This window comes from Alexandromys fortis, unplaced genomic scaffold (assembly GCF_014885135.2).
Source record: "Alexandromys fortis isolate MF-2015 unplaced genomic scaffold, M_Fortis_MF-2015_v1.1 scaffold_139, whole genome shotgun sequence".
NCBI lineage: Eukaryota > Metazoa > Chordata > Mammalia > Rodentia > Cricetidae > Alexandromys > Alexandromys fortis.
Window position 1 is genome coordinate 4,534,465 of NW_026068020.1, and position 18,214 is coordinate 4,552,678.

At 44.4% G+C, this 18,214-nt stretch overlaps 1 long non-coding RNA gene across 1 annotated transcript; it reads right to left on the reverse strand.

The window, feature by feature from the left end:
* Window positions 1–9,862: 9,862 nt before the first annotated feature.
* LOC126514294 (uncharacterized) lies at window positions 9,863–12,895 on the reverse strand. The gene is made up of 3 exons (XR_007595548.1): window positions 12,472–12,895; window positions 10,101–10,175; window positions 9,863–9,930 (listed from the first exon to the last, which is right to left on the reverse strand). It is a non-coding gene; the product is annotated as an uncharacterized lncRNA (long non-coding RNA).
* Window positions 12,896–18,214: the final 5,319 nt, after the last annotated feature.

Below are 18,214 nucleotides of genomic sequence, written 5' to 3' on the forward strand. Positions count from 1 at the left end.
CTGCAACGTAGAAAGCGTCCTGGGGATCCTGGTCCAGGCTGTGTCCCTCACTCTACCCCTCTTCGTTCTTCAAGTTCTTCCTGCCCCGTGTCCTTTGCACATGGTGTTCGCACAAGTTCTCTTCCATCATTCTCTCCGCGGGCTTTTCTCCCATTTTAAGTCTCAGCTAGACAATGGCTATCTTACTAAGAGCCCTCCCCTCTGCTGGTCTCAACCGGTCAACTTGGCTGTCCTCTTCATAGCTGTCATCTCATAAACGTTTGTTTTCTGGCTTCCTTGGTCACACAGGAACCACACGTGGTTTCCTCATCTCCGGGACCCAGAACCTGGGCCAAGAGCTCAGCGTGTTTGAATAGGTGGAAAGATGGAGAAAAATATCAAGAAAGAGAGGTGGAAAGAGTGTGTGTGTAGACATAAAGGGGAAGGGAGGAGAAGAGAGCAAGAGAACAAGGAAAAAGACAATGAGAGACACAGAAATGGAATCTTGAGGTGAGAACTAGGCATAGAGTGGAGTCATGGAGAAAGAGAAACAGAAGGGGCGGATCCAGAAACAGAGATAAACTGAGGAGCGGAGAGCAAGAAGGGGCCCTAGGCCAACCCAAACAGGCCAGGAACTGGGGTAGAGATCTCAGATCCTTACCATTGCCGTTGGCCAGCTTGGCCAAGGTGACAATGACGAACTCATCAGTGAGGTTGAGTGGCTTGAGATGATGCTGCAGTTCATACATGACCAAGCTGAAGTGGTTTCGGGACAAAGCCACCAGAGTCTCACTGGCCACCTCCGCTGTCTCGAAGTCCTCCACCTGCAAGGGGACAAGAAAGACACCACTACCACCCTCCTGGCTCCCTTAGGCTCAGTCTGCCTCAGTCCCATGAGACAGCCTAGGCCATGCTTAGCCGCAGTCCAGCTCCTGGGCCTGCGGAAGGAAGGCCCCGTAGAATGCAGTCCCCACTACCTCTGTGATATCCCTCATCTGCTTGGAGGCGATGGCCACCAGCCTTTGTATGCAGCGCTCCTCCATCTCCCCTTCCTGCTGGATGATCTCCTGCAGGATGTTGTAGACGTTCACCTTGCGCTGGGTAGAAATCTGGGAACAAACATGGCGGGCGGCGGTAGGGGCGGTGCCTTCCACCCAGCACCACCAGTCCCCTCCCCTCCCCATCTGTCCTCCCTTCTTCCGGCTACCTAGGGAAAGGGGACTCCCACTCTCCAGCCATCATGTCTCAAACTCCCACTCCTCCATCTCCAGTCCTTCCCAGTTCTGCCAACTCATCTAACACTAGCTGTCCCCAGGACCTGCAAATTATTTCTCTTGTCTCAGTCAATATTCAGCCAGGCTGGTGTCATATGGTCAACACACAATGTTCTTCACACACCAGATGCTGTCAGGCTTGAGCAACCAAGAGGCAGGCTACCCCTGCCCTTTGTCCTGCCCAAGGACTCAAGACAGAAAAATCTATTTCTCGCTCTCCTACAGTTTCTCTGTGGGCAGCATTTAGCACCAGATAAGGAGACCTTATTTAGGATGGGGTTGGACAGATGGCTTGTGTGCCCAAGACCATATTTGGCTAGCTAAATTTGAGAATGACTCTTATTGTGCATATGTAGGGGCAGAGCATGCATGCATGAGGGCTTATGTGTGTGCACACATATGGAGGCCAGAAGACAGACAGCCTTGGATGTTATTCCCCAAATGCTGTTCACCTCACTTTTTTAAACAGTGTCTCTCACTGAACTAGAGTTTGCCAGGTAGGCTAGACTGGCTCCTCCACCCAGACCCAGAGCTCTTCCTGTCTCTGCCTGCTGATTGCTGGGATTCTAAAGGCACACCACCATGCCCAGCTTTTTTATGGGGGTTCTGAGAATTAAACTTAGGCCTTTGTGTCTGCAAGGCAAGCACTTTGCTGCCTGAGCTGTCTTGCCAGCTTGATGGCTCCTATTCACTCAGGTACAACAAACCGCTCTTAAGACGATTTTACATGCAGCTTTATAAGTATAGACGTTGAACTCTGGACATAGAGAAACAGTCAGACCCTGGTCACTGCTCAGTAAGTGTTTCATGGCTCTAGACCAAGTCCTTGGCTTTATAATTATCATTGCCCCTTCAGTAGCCTGTGGAGACATTTTCCTAATTGTCCCTGGTCCATGAACCTTTGAAAGTCAAGGTACAATGTTTATGCACCATGTCCAATTTGCACTTTCTACATAAAGAGCTTGAAAAAGCTGGCAAATCATTGGGTTTTCTTTCTTGTGCTGCCTGATGCTCTAAGGTCTGGGGATGACTAATACTACAGAGCCTGCCCCTCCCAGCAGTAGCCAGCACCTAGAGACAGTCGCCAGCTGCCTGGGTACATGCCTTTTGAAGTAGAAAATCAAATCTGCTATAGACTGACTTGAATTCCCTCAAAATCTGAATGTTGATATCATACCCCCAAGTTAAATGGCCGTTGGAGAAGGGTCTTTGGGAGGCAATTGGGACTTAATGAGATCAGAAGGGTGGGGCCCTAACCCAAATGGACTGGTGTCTGTTTGGAGAAACTGGTGCTCCTCACTCCCCGCACCCCTACTCTCCATAGAAGAAAAACCATGAAGATAGTGTCAGACAGCAGTCAGCAAGCCAGGAAGAGCCACAGCAGAAGCCTGATCTGAGGGCACCTTGGCTACACCTTCTAGGATGCAGAACTGAGAGGAAATCCATTTCTGGTGTTTCAGCCTCACAGATTATGGTCCTCTGTCATGAAACCTCAACAGGCCACAACACCAGCTAATCCAGAGACAAGTGTTCCCAGCCATACCAAGCACAGAGATGACTCCCAAACATGAAATCCCTAACCCCAACTGGCCCTGAGGAATGACTCTATCTCTGCTTCCTGCCAACCATCTCTGCTTCCTGGCCCCTAACACTGTGTCCATGGTTGTCAAAAAGATGTGCTGAAGGGTAGGCGGGCTCCCAGGCATCTAAAGCCATCTGATCTATGGAGAGATGTGATGGGGAGGGTGTCCTTACCTCTGGCACCTACAGGCAGCGGATGAGAGCATTCATCACCATACAGGGATCAGTGGTAGCCTTCTCTGTGATTATGACTGAAGCCAGGGTCTTGCGCATGTCCAGGCCTGGCTCTGTGGTGTCTGTCTTTGTTGATTCACTGTCCATGATGTTCAGGAGGTTGGTGACTTGGTAGAATGTACCTGATACAAAGATGGTGGAGGTGCGGTGTTGAGTGGCCAAGAGGGACCAGGGACATGGTGATGTTATCGACTTCCTTACCATCATCCTCTGGCTCCAGAGGTTCAAGAAGATGCTCTACTTCCTCCAACACATCTTCATTCAGCTCAGTGGCTGCTTCTTCCATGTCTCCTCAAGCTCCTTCGGGATGGATGAGATAAATAAATACTCAGCATAGCGATACTCCCTTAGATCACCTCCCAGGAGTTCATAGGCTTTTATGAAATTCTCCCTTCAATGTGGGCAGCACCTGTGGCTCCATTTAAACCAGCATAATAAAGCAAAGGGAACAGGATATGCCATCTTGACTGGGTTATATTAGATGCAATGTTTTTAGGACTCCCCCCCCCCGAATTGGTTGCATCGTTAGCAAAGGTGATGGTACTTGACCTCCAGGGTCACATTATTTGCATGGGACCCTTCACAGATTAGGAAAAGATACTCTGTCATCACTGAAAGGCAAGAGCTGAGATACATGCTGCCTATAGGATGAAACTTGGGTTACCAGTCCTGCAACTAGAGGAACTGGATTCTGACAATGATCCCATGCACTGAGAAGAGGCCCTTATACTCCAAAAAGGAAAGCAGCCTTGCCAACAGCTTGGCTGTAACCTCTAAGACATTAGCAGTGGACCTAGGCAAGTCCCACCCAGATTCCTGCATACATGGAAGCTGAGATATTTGTGGGTACTTTTTCAATCCATTAAGTGGGTTATACTTGGTCACACAGCAATAAATCAATTAATATCCTTGGAAAATAAGGGGGAGGGACCCCTTCTCTAGGGGATACAGCTCACTAACTTCAAGGGCTGTTCAACACCCACAATTTCTTAACCAGTGACAAGACAGCACAGTTGTCCAAAATGAAGGACAAAAAGTCCCATATTCTTCCTCCTCGGGCTCCAGTTCCTCAACCTTCACCCCAGAATAGCTCTTTAGAGGATTCCCAGAACCTAAAAACTGGCCTTGTTTCAAAGTCCTCTTCTGGGTAGAACAAAAATGTTGGCCGAGGAAGATTACCACTCTTTGTCTAATATGCACCAATGAAAATATGACCAGCGACGACAGAACCAGCTGCCCACTGCAGAGCGTTAGGCGCCTCCATGCTAATCCTCATGAGGAACAGGACTCATGGGAGGACAGGAAGTTTCTTTAGAACCATCACCGTTAGATCCCAGACCCTTGGAACTTTGAGGTCCAACTGCCTCCCTGGGGCCCCGCCAACCAGAGCTTTGGGGACACTGTCCTGAAATCAAAGCTCCACGTCAAGTTGCCATTAAATATTTCTGTACCCAGAGGTGTGCACTGATGCATGGTGGCCTGTTTGGGAAAGGGGAGTTGTTAGTGGGGGTTTCAACTGAGTACCCAAGGGACGGGGGTGGAGCCCGTATAGAAAGGTGCAGTCAGGGCAGCTGGTAAGGAGGCAAAAGGTGTGACTGTGGGGAAAGGACTCTTTTTTTCACTAGTAGGACTGGTCAAGGCTAGGCGAGCAGGTGTTGTTCTCATAGCTGAAACACAGGTCAGGTGAGGAGGTATGTTCTCATGACTGGACCACAGACCATGTGGGGAGATGTGTTCTCATGACTGGACCACAGACCATGTGGGGAGGTGTGTTCTCATGACTGGACCACAGACCATATGGGGAGGTGTGTTCTCGTGACTGGACCACAGACCATGTGGGGAGGTGTGTTCTCATGACTGTCCAGTGCCCTTAATATTTAAGCCATGTTCCCATTGCTGGGGAAATTTCTTGATTAATGATTATGTTAGAGGGCCTAGCCCACTGTGGGCAATGCCACCCCCAGAAAAGTGGTCCTGGGTTATATGAAAAAAAAAAACAGACCGAGAAAGCCACGAGAGCAAGCCAGGAAGCAGCATTCCTCCATGGCCTCTGCTTTAGCTCCTGCCTCTGGGCTCCTACCTTGGCTTCCCTTAACTGACTGTGATCAGGATGTGTAAGCCAAATAAACTCTTCTCATCCCAAGAGGCTTTTGTCCGTGATGTTTATCATAACATTAGGAAGCAAACCAGTAGAGAGTTCCTGAACCTGTACTTGCCAACTTCTAACACCAGGGAACACCTGACTCCTCATACATCCCGACTCTACTCCATGAGGTTTAAGGGGTTAAAAATGAATTCCAGGCTGGAGAGATGGTTCAGTGAGTAGAAGTGCTTGCTGCATAAGAATAAGGGCCCTAGTTTGGATCCCCAGCACCCATTAAAAAAAAAAAGCCAGGTATGACTGTGTGTGTGTTTGTAACTTCAGCATTGGGAGATGGTCACTCCTGGGAGTTTGGTGGCTGGCCAGCCTAGCTCGAACAGGTTCAGTGAGAGTCCCTGTCTCAAGGAAATAAGGTAAAAAGTGACAGAGCAGGACATCCAGTGTCCTCTTCTGGCCTGCTCACACATGTGCACAGGTGTGTACATGCGGTCACACACGTATCCACACACATGAAACATTAGAATATTCATCAAACACATCTTTCACATAGAATCCCTACACTGTCCCTCATTCTGGTCTTTGAAGACACATTCGTCAACACAAACACAAACAAGACAATTGTTCGTTACCCTTCTCGTCACCTCCCGTTGTGGTGGAGTATGAACCGGAGAAGGCTGCTCCGATATGGGATATGGGATTAAGCCAATACCACACTGGGTGTTTAGGATCCCAGGGAAGCACAAAAACCATGTTGTGGATTGATATACTTCAGTTAACAAGAACAGTTAGCCGGAAGTGGAACCATCAAAGCGAAAAAGCAAGTTTAGTACATTTTGAGACCTTCCCAGAACTATGGACGTTGATGGATTAGGCCTTTGTTTTAGTTTTGGAGGGTGGTGCTGTGTATGTGCCAGCCTGAACGGTATTTCAGTCGAGTCAATTGTGCTAAGGTCTGGACCTAAGACCATCTGTGGCCCTGTTACATTTCCCACTGGTCTTAGGGAACGAGTCAAATCATGGACTCTTCCTGTTTTGGTTTAAGGTGCAGGGCCTCACTGTTAATCCAGTCTGAATAGGAATTAAAGGCCCAGCCACTGCTGATAAAAGAGTAGTTATCCAAGAGGACCAAGAGACTGGTACCAAATATTTCCCCAACCATGGCAAGCTTTTCTCTAATGACTTCCGATCATTTAGCATAGAAACAACAGATCTTTCCCCCAAAGCCATACATAGTATTCTTTTGTTAGTTAGTTAGTTTGTTTTTTGGGACAGGGTTTCTTTATGTAACAGTTCTGGCTGGCCTGGAACTCACTGAATCCACCTCTCTCTGCCTGGTGAGTGCTGGGATTAAAGGCGTGAGCCACCACCACCTGGCCATAGCATTCTTTATCTCATGAGAAATCTAAGCCTCTCCAATTTTGTAGGACCATTTTCTGCAAGAGAATCAACTGTTGTTTTAACTTAGAAGCTGAAACTTTTAATACATCTAGGTCCTGATCAACCTATGTACTTAGTTTGGAAAACATAAGAAGAGGCACTTTTAGCTAAACCATTAGTATATGCCCACCAAGTAGCCCAGTGATGCTGTCATCCATATGAATTAACCCATAAGGCAGACTGGCAGGCATCGGAATAAGAGGAAGTGTCTAGGTTAAAGGTTTTGGATATCAGACAAGTTTTAGTCCCTTAGAAATCTCCTAAGGTTAATTTGGGCTGCCCCCAGTCACACTGAGTTTTGTCAGTCAGTAGCCTGACAGTCCGGTTCGTTCCTAATCCTGTGTGGTATGGGGGTTGAGTGTCTATGCATACTCAGCAGTCCTGGCTGTTCTCTATCTCCAGGGTCCCTTCCTGTGGCACAGAGTCTGATTCCCCAGGTTCTTCTAGTTTCTCAAAGGCCAGAATCTTATAAAAGAATATTTTAGGAAGCCTTAGTTTTATAATGCCAATTCTTTTCTTTCTTTCTTTCTTTCTTTCTTTCTTTCTTTCTTTTTTTTTTTTTTTTAGTCTTTTGAGACAAGGTTTCTCTGTATCTTTGGACCCTGTCCTGGAATTAGCTCTTGTAGACCAGGCTGGTCTCGAACTCACAGAGATCCGCCTGCCTCTGCCTCCTGAGTGCTGGGATTAAAGGCATGCGCCACCACCACCCAGCCATAAAGCCAATTCTTGAAATGGAAACACAGTTGTTTTCTGGCAACCAGGGGACCCAGTCACAGGGAAGGTATAGAATTGTAAACTCTGTGTTCCTATCTCAAAAGATAAATTCTCCTATCTTTTCTTTTCTCCATATAACCAGACACTTAAAGTAGGTATCATTAAGTAAAGATCAAGATGGGTTGCTGGTCTGTAGTCACACTAGCTAATACCTTTCCTGTATTTGTCTCCCTCAGTTCCCAAATCTGGGCCTGAGGGCCATGGGGGTTGGACCATAACCCTGTATTCATACCAAAACCAAGTATGGAGGTGGGTCTTGTATCTTATCTGTTGCTTTCATTGGTTAACTAATAAAGAAAACTGCTTGGCCTGATAGGACAGAAAATTAGGTAGGCGGAGTAGACAGAACAGAATGCTGGGAGAAAGAAAGCCGAGTCAGGCAGTCGCCATGATTCTCCCACTCCAGACAGACACAGGTTAAGATCTTTCCTGGTAAGCCAGCTCGTGGTGCTACACAGAATATTAGAAATGGGTTAGATCAATATGTAAGAGCTAGCCAATAAGAGGTTAAAACTAATGGGCCAAGCAGTGTTTAAAAGAATACAGTTTACGTGTAATTATTTCGGGTATAAAGCTAGCCGGGTGGCGGGACGCAGCCCGCCACTCCTATTACTACACCAAGTCTCAGGAGGAAGAGGTAGAGGGGCAGGGAGTGGAAGGGGCTGGGGCCCAATGAAGCCTTCATGTCCATGGGTTAACAGTCTGGAAATAGTCCATTTGGCAACAGCATCTGTGGCTTTCTCTTTCTTGACCTGGGTGAGGTGGATTCATGGTGTAATGCCAGCAATTTTTGCTGCCTTAGGAGTGAAGAGAATGACCATGTAGAGTTCTTTCCAAGTTGGTTTCAGTGCCCCTTTGGCTCCCTGCCTTACACAGACAGGGTCACTGAATTGGAACAAGGGGGAAGCTGCTGGTGGACTCAGAGGTCAGCAGGGTCTCTAGAATAGTCCAGTGGAATCGCCTTTATGGAAGACTGGAGAGCCTGTGGGGTCCCGGGAAGTAAATGGGGAGAGAGTTCTGCCAACTATTCATCTCAGCCCGGGGAGTAGTGGAGGATGTCTTCTAAATATAATCTCATAAGGGATAAATCCCTCCCTATAGGGGGTACAGTGGGCCGGAGCAAAGCAAGCAAGGCCTATCTATCCTTTGATAGACTCTAACAGAGTTTTGTTAAAGGTTTTATATATGTATATATACACTGTTTATCCTTTTAATGTGGCCAGAACTCTGAAGCCTATAGGCACAATGAAGTTTTTTAATTTATGTTTAAAGCTTTGGCTATTAATTGAGAGGTTTTGACTATGAAAACCAGGCATTGTTGGACCCCATTGCTAGGGGGAGGGTTCATCAAGGAGTCAGTTCCTGGAGAAGCTTTGTAACCACTGTTTGAGCAGTCTTAGTTCAGGTGGGGAACACTTTTACCCACCTGGACCCTCCCGAAGTGGGCCGGATCTTGGTGAGGTCAGTTTTTCTCAGAGTTCACTGGGGTGTTGGTCTCTCGTTTGGACCCTTTCCTGGGTAAGGGTTCTCTGTTTTGGATTCACTTGAGCACAAACCTGGCATCTGGCTGAGACATCCCATGTTAGGCTGTTCCATGTGTAGGTCTAACATGCCTTGGTCTGAGCAACTCAGAAAGTTTTGTGGACCCCAGCAGAGTAGCCTGGTGAAGGTCAGTTACCAACATTCCTGCCAGTTGCTTCTGGGAGAATGATCTTTCTCTCTGGGGTCCTCCATTAACCTGTGGATTTGAGCTGTTCATGACATCTTTACCATGGACTCTCAGGTAGTACCAGGACACATGTCATCAGAATGTCAACAGGGCCCACTGGCCTTAGAGCCATTTGTCAAAGGCCAGGTCAGCAGCCCAGCAGTGGAGGCCAGCAATATGTATGGGAAGTTTAATAGCCTCCAGGAGGGCCAAGGCTTTTTAATGTCCTTTTTTCCAGAGGTAAAAAGCCCTCTTGCTCTATAATCGTGGACATGCCCAGTACTAAAAGTATGCTAGTTGGTGGTCTGTGTATATGGTGTTGGACTTTCCTTTCCCTGCAACTGTCTTAGGGTTTCCATTGCTGTGAAGAGACACCATGACCACGGAAACTCTTATAAAGGAAAACATTTATTTGGGGTGGCTTGCTTATAGATCAGAGGTTTAGTCCATTGTCATCATGGTGGGGCATGGTGACGTGCAGGCAGACGTGGTGCTAGAGAAGGAGCAGAGAGTTCTTACATCTTGACCTGTAGGCAGCAGAAAGTTGTCTGAAAACTCAATGCAGTTTGAGCATATATGAGACTTCAAAGCCCACCCACACAGTGACACACTTCCTCTAACAAGGCCACATCCACTCTAGCAAAGCCACACCTCCTAATAGTAACGTGGAACAGCTACATTCAAACTACCACACGCACATGAGAACCTGGGTCAGATGGATCACTTCTGCTCTCTGGGAAGAGGTTCCTGGTTTGGGCCTAAATCATTTCGGTTAAAGTACTGAATGCAGCTCCCATGTACCTGGTTTCATCTTTCATCTCCTTACAGTCATGGATGAGCACCTGTGTCATTAAGCCAGAGGGTTCATTAAACCATTAGTTACCATCATAGCTCTTAGACAGGTGGGCCGTCCTGTGCCTTACAGGGTCTGTCTTAGTTAGGGTTTCTGTTGCTGCAATGAAATACCATCACCATAAAGCCAGTTGGGGAGAAAAGGGTTTATTTGGCTTACCCTTCCATATTGCTGTTCATTATTAAAGGAAGTCAGGACAGGAACTCAAACAGGGCCAAATCCTGGAGGCAGAAGCTGAGGCAAAGGCCATCTGGTTACTGGCTCGTTCTCCATGACTTGCTCAGCCTGCGTTTTTATAAGACCCAGGACCACCAGCCCAGGGATGGCACCACCCACCATGGGATAGACCCTACTCCTTTGAACACTAATTGAAAAAAACCTTACAGCTGGATCTCATGGAGGCATTTCCTCAACTGAGGCTCCTTTGGTTCTGATGATTCTAGCTTGTGCCAAGTTGATGCACAAAACCAGCCAGCACAGAGTCCAGTCACCGTAGGGCATTTTCATGGCCCCAAAGTTTTGGTTAAAACTCCCTTTGTCTGGAAATTCTAGGACTGGAGTAGAAGTCAGGAATGTTTTTAAAGCCTCAAATGCCTTTTGTTTAGTCTCAGTCCAGACTAGGGGATCCAAGTCCTCCTTTTTGCTGGTGCATAGAGACACTGTTGTTTTTACAAACTCTGATATCCAGAGGCAGCAATATCCAGCTGCACCTAGGAACTCTTGCATCTGTCTCTTAGTCTTTGCAGTTGGGATCTGAAGGATGGCAGCAATCCTACTCTGAGACAGTCTGCTGTTGCCTCCCTTCAGCTGGCAGCCGAGATAGGTAGCCTTCTACAAAGTTGGGCTTTCTTAGCCGACATTTTGTAGCCCAAGATCTGTACCTCCTGCATAAGTCCCTCTGTGGCCCCTTTATAATCTGTTTTTCCTTGAAGCCTCTGACAGAAGGGAAGGAAGTCTGCATTTAGTGTCTTTAAATCCTGGGGGGCAACCTGGTCCAAGTATGTTGCCCGCTAGAACATCCCACTGGCTCTGTCCATTTAAAAGCAAAAATGGGTCAACTCACCTCTGCCAATGGGAGGCTGAAAAACACATCTTTCGTGTCCAAGACAGTGTACACCTGCTTCTTTGGAAGAATCATGAGAAGCAGGGGTAACAGATTCTTTCCCAGACAGAAGAGGTGTATTTCAGGGTGACTGGCAGGGCACCAGATGCCTGTCTCTTCAAGCAAGGCAATATGGACTACAATTTCCCCTTTTGCTTCCAGGGTCATGGGTATTGTTTATTTGACAGAAATAGCTGAACTAGTTAGTTGAACAATTATAGGAGCTTGGCATGGGCCAGTCCTGGGGGTGCGGGTGATAGTTTCTCCTCACAGAGGACAAAACACCAAGATTTTGCTGGGTATCTGTAAATCTAACCGTGTCTCATCATTACAGAAGGGGATGGTGGCTTTTAGTTTATACAAAAGGTCTTGTTCCTATCAGTTCTGTGTTGCTAAACACCCTTCAAGCTACCTCAAGCAACTGGAACCTGCTTTACCTTTAAGTTTTTTAAACTTTTATACCTTTTTTTTTCTAATATCTTGGGCCAAATGGATGGCAAAAGAAATGTTTTTAGCCGCTGTGTTTAATCTTTCTAAAAAATACCTAGTGAAATTGTTTAAAGTCTCCCTGAACAGAAAGGAAAATTTGTTCTGTCCAAGCTGGTCCTCTAACAGCAATCCCCCTGCATAACCCAGAGGTGGTTTTTTTTTGTTTATTTGTTTTTGTTTGTTTGTTTTTCTTCAGAGAATCGTAGGTTTTACACATCACTGGCTGAAAATGAGACGTTAATTATGAAAGAGAAAGGAATAGAATGTTCTCTTTTCCTTTGGGCTCAGCCTAGGGAAACTTTTCCCCTTCCCTGGGGCTGCTTAGAGCAGGCAGAGAGCAGAGGAAATGCTCACCCAGGGAGCAATTTCCCACTCCCTCTGTGTGCTTTTGCTTAGATAGAGGAGCAGGGGAGAGGAGGTAGGGGCTCTGGATGAAAGGCCCAGCCCCTCCCCACCTTTACACAGGGACCAGCCCTGATGTGAGCAGGAGTCAATCAACAAAACAAGCAAGCACTGCTGCTCCTGGAGTGGGACAGGTGAAGGGTTTTTGTTGTTGTTGTTTGTTAGTTTATTTGTTTCTCCTTCTTTTTATTCCTTTCTTTTTTTTTTTTTGTTTGTTTGTTTTTTTTTTTTTGTTTCTCTGTGTGATCTGGCAGAGTCAAAAGGATTCTGGTCCCCAATGGGATGGGGCACAGGTCTTAAGCCAGAGGTTTCTCACACCAAAGAAAACCACTGGTCAATACAGGAAAACAGAACTGACAGAAACCTATAGAAAGACATACAGAGACACAGTAAAGACAACCAGGGGTGGCCACCACACAGTCATACACCTGGACAGAAGGATCCATTGACATCTCACATGGATTCTGGACACTGGATCAGTAGCTGTGCCTGATCCCTCCTATGTGTCCAAGTAGAAGGCACCTTAACCAGACTTACCTACTGAGGTGACAGACCTGGCAACTTTCTAATATGTTTCCTTCTTGGGTGGAGGTGTTAGACCACTCTGAAGCACTAAGCAGCAATTAGGTAGTCCTGGGGACCTGGAATATCCAGATTGAGCACCCTCTAATACCCAGGATCTTGAGGTCTGTCTGGTCTCTGGGATCTCGCTGGGGCCTCCAGAAATGTTGTGGCATATTCACTAGAGAAGACTGTTCAAACATGGGATTAAGTCAACAGCAAGTGTTTATTAGTCAGCTGGTGACTAAACTGGTTGCTCAAGATTCCAGAATAGCCCTTGAACCTTTTTCAGGGTGAGCTTTTAAACACAAAAACCATGTCCTGGGTTGACATACTACAGTTAGCAAGAAAAAAATGGCCAAAAGCAGAACTATAGAAACCAAAAAGAAAGGTTAGTACATTGTGAGACTTTCCCAGAATTATGGACTTTGATGGATTAGGCCTTTCTTTTAGTTTTGGCAGGTGGTGGTGTGCATGTGTTTAGTTTTACAGCCTGGATGGTAATTCCAATGAGTCAGTTGTGCTAAGGTCTGGTGCCTAATAAGGTCTGGGGCCCGTTAAATAGTGATCTCTCAAGTCATATGTTTTGGGTCAAAAACTTCCATGTATGGTGACTACATGCCACCAGGTTGAGCTATGCATATTTTTTTTTCTATTGCCCATTTTGGATACAAGAGTACCTGGTTTTGCTTTCTGGGATTTTCAGATTCAATACACAAATGATTAATGGATTAGAACCGGAAGTAAATGTGTCAGCAATTGGTTTAAAATAAACATTCTCAAACTGCAATGCCTCAAACAACAAATTATTTGCTGTCTACAATTTGGGTCATGTCTTTCTAAGTGTAACTGGAGTCACTCATGCTAAGGGCTTGCTGTGGGCTGAGAAGATACAGGTATTGAGGTACCATGTGGCAGAGTTCACTCAGGCAGTTCTCATGGCCATGTGGCAGGATCCAAGAGAATGAGAATAAATGAGAGGCTCTGGGGGCACCACTTGGAACCAGCACGAATTCCTTTATCAGCGGAGGCAAGTCAGGACTCCAAGGACAAACATATGCCTCACCTTGAGGGGAAGAGTTTCAAAGTTACACTGGAAGGACATAAATATCAGGAAGGTATAGATAGGGGCCATATTTTAAAAATGACACACAGCATGAGTGTACAGAGTATGACAAGAAGCAAAATGCCCAAGCTGGAGAGATGGCTCAGTGGCTAATGCACTTATTGCTCTTGTAGAGGACCTGGGTTTGATTCTCAGCACCATATGACAGCTCATGAGCTGAACTCCTGTACCAGGGAATCTGATTCCCTCTTCTGGCCTCCACAGGCACCTGCATACACACAGTGCACATACATACATGCTGGTACTCACACACAGAATAAAAAATATTTTTTAAAGGCAAAATGTCCTTTAATTAATTGTCATGGAAGACACTAGAACAATGAGGATAGTGAAGAATCACTGGGCTATTTGTTTTCCAAATGAAAATGATTTTTTCTTTTCAGATGATGACAATGATGTTAGATTCACATGTAATCTGTCCTTTTGTGTTGCTACTCCATTAAGTTTCCCACCTTTGTTTCTTTGGTTACTAACTGGGAACTAAGAAATGAACCTAAATGTATAGGTTGTATAAATATCATCTTTATCAGTTAACTGCTTCCTGTGTTTCCTTATAGCAGCTTGAAGATAATGTCGAGGGAAAACTGTTACGAAGAATGAAATAATTACTCTTCAAAGGTTGGAAGGACTTTTAGAATTGCCTAATGGGAAAATTTGTAAGAGAATGCTAGAGAAGGCTTACAATACTGTGAGACAAGCATTGTGGGTAATTTTGGGGGAAGAATCAGAAGAATTTGGTTATACTCTGTGTGCTCTGAGACTGTGAGAAAAACTCATCTTAGAATGGTGGACTAATCCGTTCTTATGTTGATCCATCTGTAGCTGAGTTTTGTGTAGGGTGGGACATAGCAATCTAGTTTCATTTGCTACATGCAGGTATTAAGTTTGCATAGCATTATCTGTAGGAAGGTGCTGACTTTTCGCCCATGTATACCGTCGGCTTCTTTGTCAAAAATATAATAGCTTTAAATGCATGTTCTTATTTCAGCATATTCACTTCTGTTCCATTGGTTAGTGCATCTGTTTTAATGCCAGTACCACGTTGCTCATATTACTATAGCTCTGGACTATTAACTTGAAATCTGGAAGGGTGATACTTCCCACAGGGCTTTTATTGTTCAATATTGTTTTGGCTATCCTGGGTCTTTGGGAATTCATATGAAGATTGGTTGTTTTTCAATTTATGTAAAGACAGGAATTTTGATGGAGGGCAATGAATCTATAGATGGTTTCTTTGGTAAAATGGCTATCTTATCAATAATAATCCCACCAATTCATGAACATAAGAAGCCTTTCCATGTCCTGCTAGCTTCTTCAGTTTCTCTTTTCAGTGTATTAAATGTTCATTGTATGATATTTACACTTTCTTGGTTAGATTTGTTCCAAGATATTTTTGAGACTATTGTGAGTGGATTTGTTTTCCTGATTTCTTTCTTGACATGTTTTCCATTTGTATATTTGGAGTTGTTGGCCTCTGAGATTCTTCTGGACACCCAGATATTACAGGCTATTGACAATGCTTTTGTTTACCTTCCAGAATTTGGTGGCAGACACTATTGCTGATAGAACCACATACTAGAGTAACAGAATACAAAGAACTCAAGCTGGTATTTTCTAGAAGCCCCACTCCTTCTGGATAATTTCAGATGCGATAGAAGGTACTCTGTGCACTACTAGAGAAGTATAATCACCAATCCTACCCCAACTATGAACACCGTGAGTTATGATAACAATTGGCCAGGCAAGACATGCTCACTGGTCCTATGGTGGCAAGAAAATCATGGGAATAACCAAGCACTTTCTGAATGAAACTAAGGCCCACTCCATAAGTTGAAATTCATACCTGTCACTAATTTCAGGTCCAAGATCCTGTGATTAGACAGGTCATAGTCCTAAGAGAGAAACTGCTACTATTGTTCTACTAAATGGGCACAGTGTTAAACTTGCTCCTAATGACTTGTTATTATACCCACAGAATAGAGATCTCTCAACCCTCATCAGAGAATCTTCCTTTTGCACTAAATAACAATAAAGTCAAAGACCCAAAACTAGTCCAATACAGTGAATAATATACTTTAGAATGCCCAGCTANGGTGTGTGGCTCAGATGTGCAAGCGGCTCTGCCATGCTGGGCTGGGCAGGGAAAGTAGGAAGTATTGTATATACCTAGTAATGGCACAGTTTAAGTTTTTAAGAAGCACTTAGCATTTTAAGAAGTGCTCCTGGATAGTAAAGAATTACAGAAAAACACTAGGATAGATTAGGACATAAAAGACCTCTAAATGGGTCACAGTGTTGGATAAATGTACATAGGCTTGGGAGAGAGAAGAAAAAGAGTATAGAGAATAATAAAAAGAACTAAATGGTTAAAAAAGGATAAAGCCTTTAAAGAGACAGTACAGACAATCATAGATTAAAAGAAGTAAAGAAAAATAAGCCACACAAAGATAGGAAATTCACAGAGAGTCTGGATTATGTATATTATTTGTTTTCTTTTAATTTTTTGACTGTGAAAGAGCTTAGTACAGAGAGACATTTCATTGTATGGGCTGCTAAGCTAAACTAGCATGTATATTATAAAGGTATCTTGACTTCAGAATTTGGGTCTAAAGATATGTTGCTTTGGAAAAGAGGTTCTTCTTTTGTTTCCACAGAGAATAAGAACCTGTGGAATTATTCCAGAGTAATATGATTTGATGGCCCAAGACCCCCTGAAAGTTCTCCTTGAACACCCCTCAAAAATTATTTTGCCCAACAAACAGTAGGAAGAAAGGACAAAAATATGCCCATATTACCAAATATTGTCTATAAATGTTTGATTACATTTAAAGGGGGATATGCTATAGAGATTTGCATTGGCATGAATCTTGGTTTGTTGATACAAATTTAAGATCAGTCTTGTTATATGTATATTTCTGCTTTTGATTAAGGTATTGTGATTGTGTAGCTCATTTAAAAATGTAATGTATAATTAAGAAATACAGGTTAATAGATAGTCATCTTTAATAGTCAAGCTTGTAATCATGTTAGTTAGATTTTCTAGATGTACAGAGATATATTTCAGATCGATAGGCATTCTTCAAACCTTTCAAAGACTACAGAATACAGCATTTAAAATGTTTTAAGAACTTGCAACTTTTCATGAGAATGAGACACATCAGCTCCTGGCATCACCAATAGCTTCAAGAGGAAGATGGTCATTGAAGAGGCTCCTTATGGAGTTGGTTAGCCATTTGGTCAAGAAACTGTTCTTGCCTGGACTGCCTGATGAATTGGATATGCAGGACCCACAGAGAAATGACTGCTGAACTTGTTTAAAAGTAAGACTATCTTCAGGGCTCCTGCTTCATCAAAGAGTCTGCTAGACATTTGGCAGGATACAGAAGAAAGTGAATGAAATTTCCTTCTTCATGAAAAATTCTGCTGGATACTATGGGCCAATAAGCTGAAGATGGATGCCCCAATGGTACAGAAGAACTTTGGGTGACTGTCCAGGCAGTAAGATGTCTCTGTCAGTTCTCGAGTTTTGAAAGTTGCTTATAATGCACTTCCTGCTTAATTAGGTAATATTTTATATCCTTCTGGAGTCTTTGATGGAGTTGAAGACTAGATAGTTATTATTATAGGTTTCCTTAGTTATGATAAAAGATAAAGTAGATATAAATATTATAACTGTAATTCTTGCTTGATAGCTGTTTTATGTAATTTTACTATGCTAATGTTAAAACCTTTCTTTTTATTTAAACAGAAAAGGGGAGGTGATATGGGATTTCCCTCTGTATGTTGTGATTACTATTAATGAATAAAGAAACTGCTTTGAACCTATAGCAGGGCAAGGCAGAGTGGACTGAATGCTGAGAGGAAGAAGGGCGGAGTCAGAGAGAAGCCATGGAGCCGCTGGAGACAGACATTGGGAACTTTACCCAGTAATCCATAGCCATGTGGCAATATACTGATTAATAGAAATGGGTTAAATTAATATAAGAGCTAGCCAATAAGAAGCTAGAGCAAATGGGCCAAGCAATGGTTTACTTAATAAAGTTTCTGTGCAATTATTTAGGGTCTAAGCTAGCTGGGCAGCTGGAAACTAACAAGGAACCTTCTTACTACAGATTGGCATACCAAGGTGGGTAACTACATCCACATAAAAACCTAAGAAAGCTTAAAAAGTAGTCCTAGACACAAAGAACAGAGTTAAGCACGGTTAGGTAGCAGCATTTTCTTGGGTGGGCTCTATTTGCTAAAGCAAGCAGAGGCATGGCTCCTTTAAGAAAGGTCTTACTGATTCAGCAGTAACAGCCAAGCAGTTTCAAAAAAGGCAGCTTCCCAGCCATGGGCCATGCTGCTGGCACGAACTCTGATTCTTTTGGGAAACTGAGCATTTGGATGGGGTTTGTAAGCAGCATGCTGCGGCTTGCTTGGTGGCAATGCAGACTGGCTGTGTGCCTGGAAGTGGGGTGGTGTGTGGCTCAGATGTGCAAGCGGCTCTGCCATGCTGGGCTGGGCAGGGAAAGTAGGAAGTATTGTATATACCTAGTAATGGCACAGTTTAAGTTTTTAAGAAGCACTTAGCATTTTAAGAAGTGCTCCTGG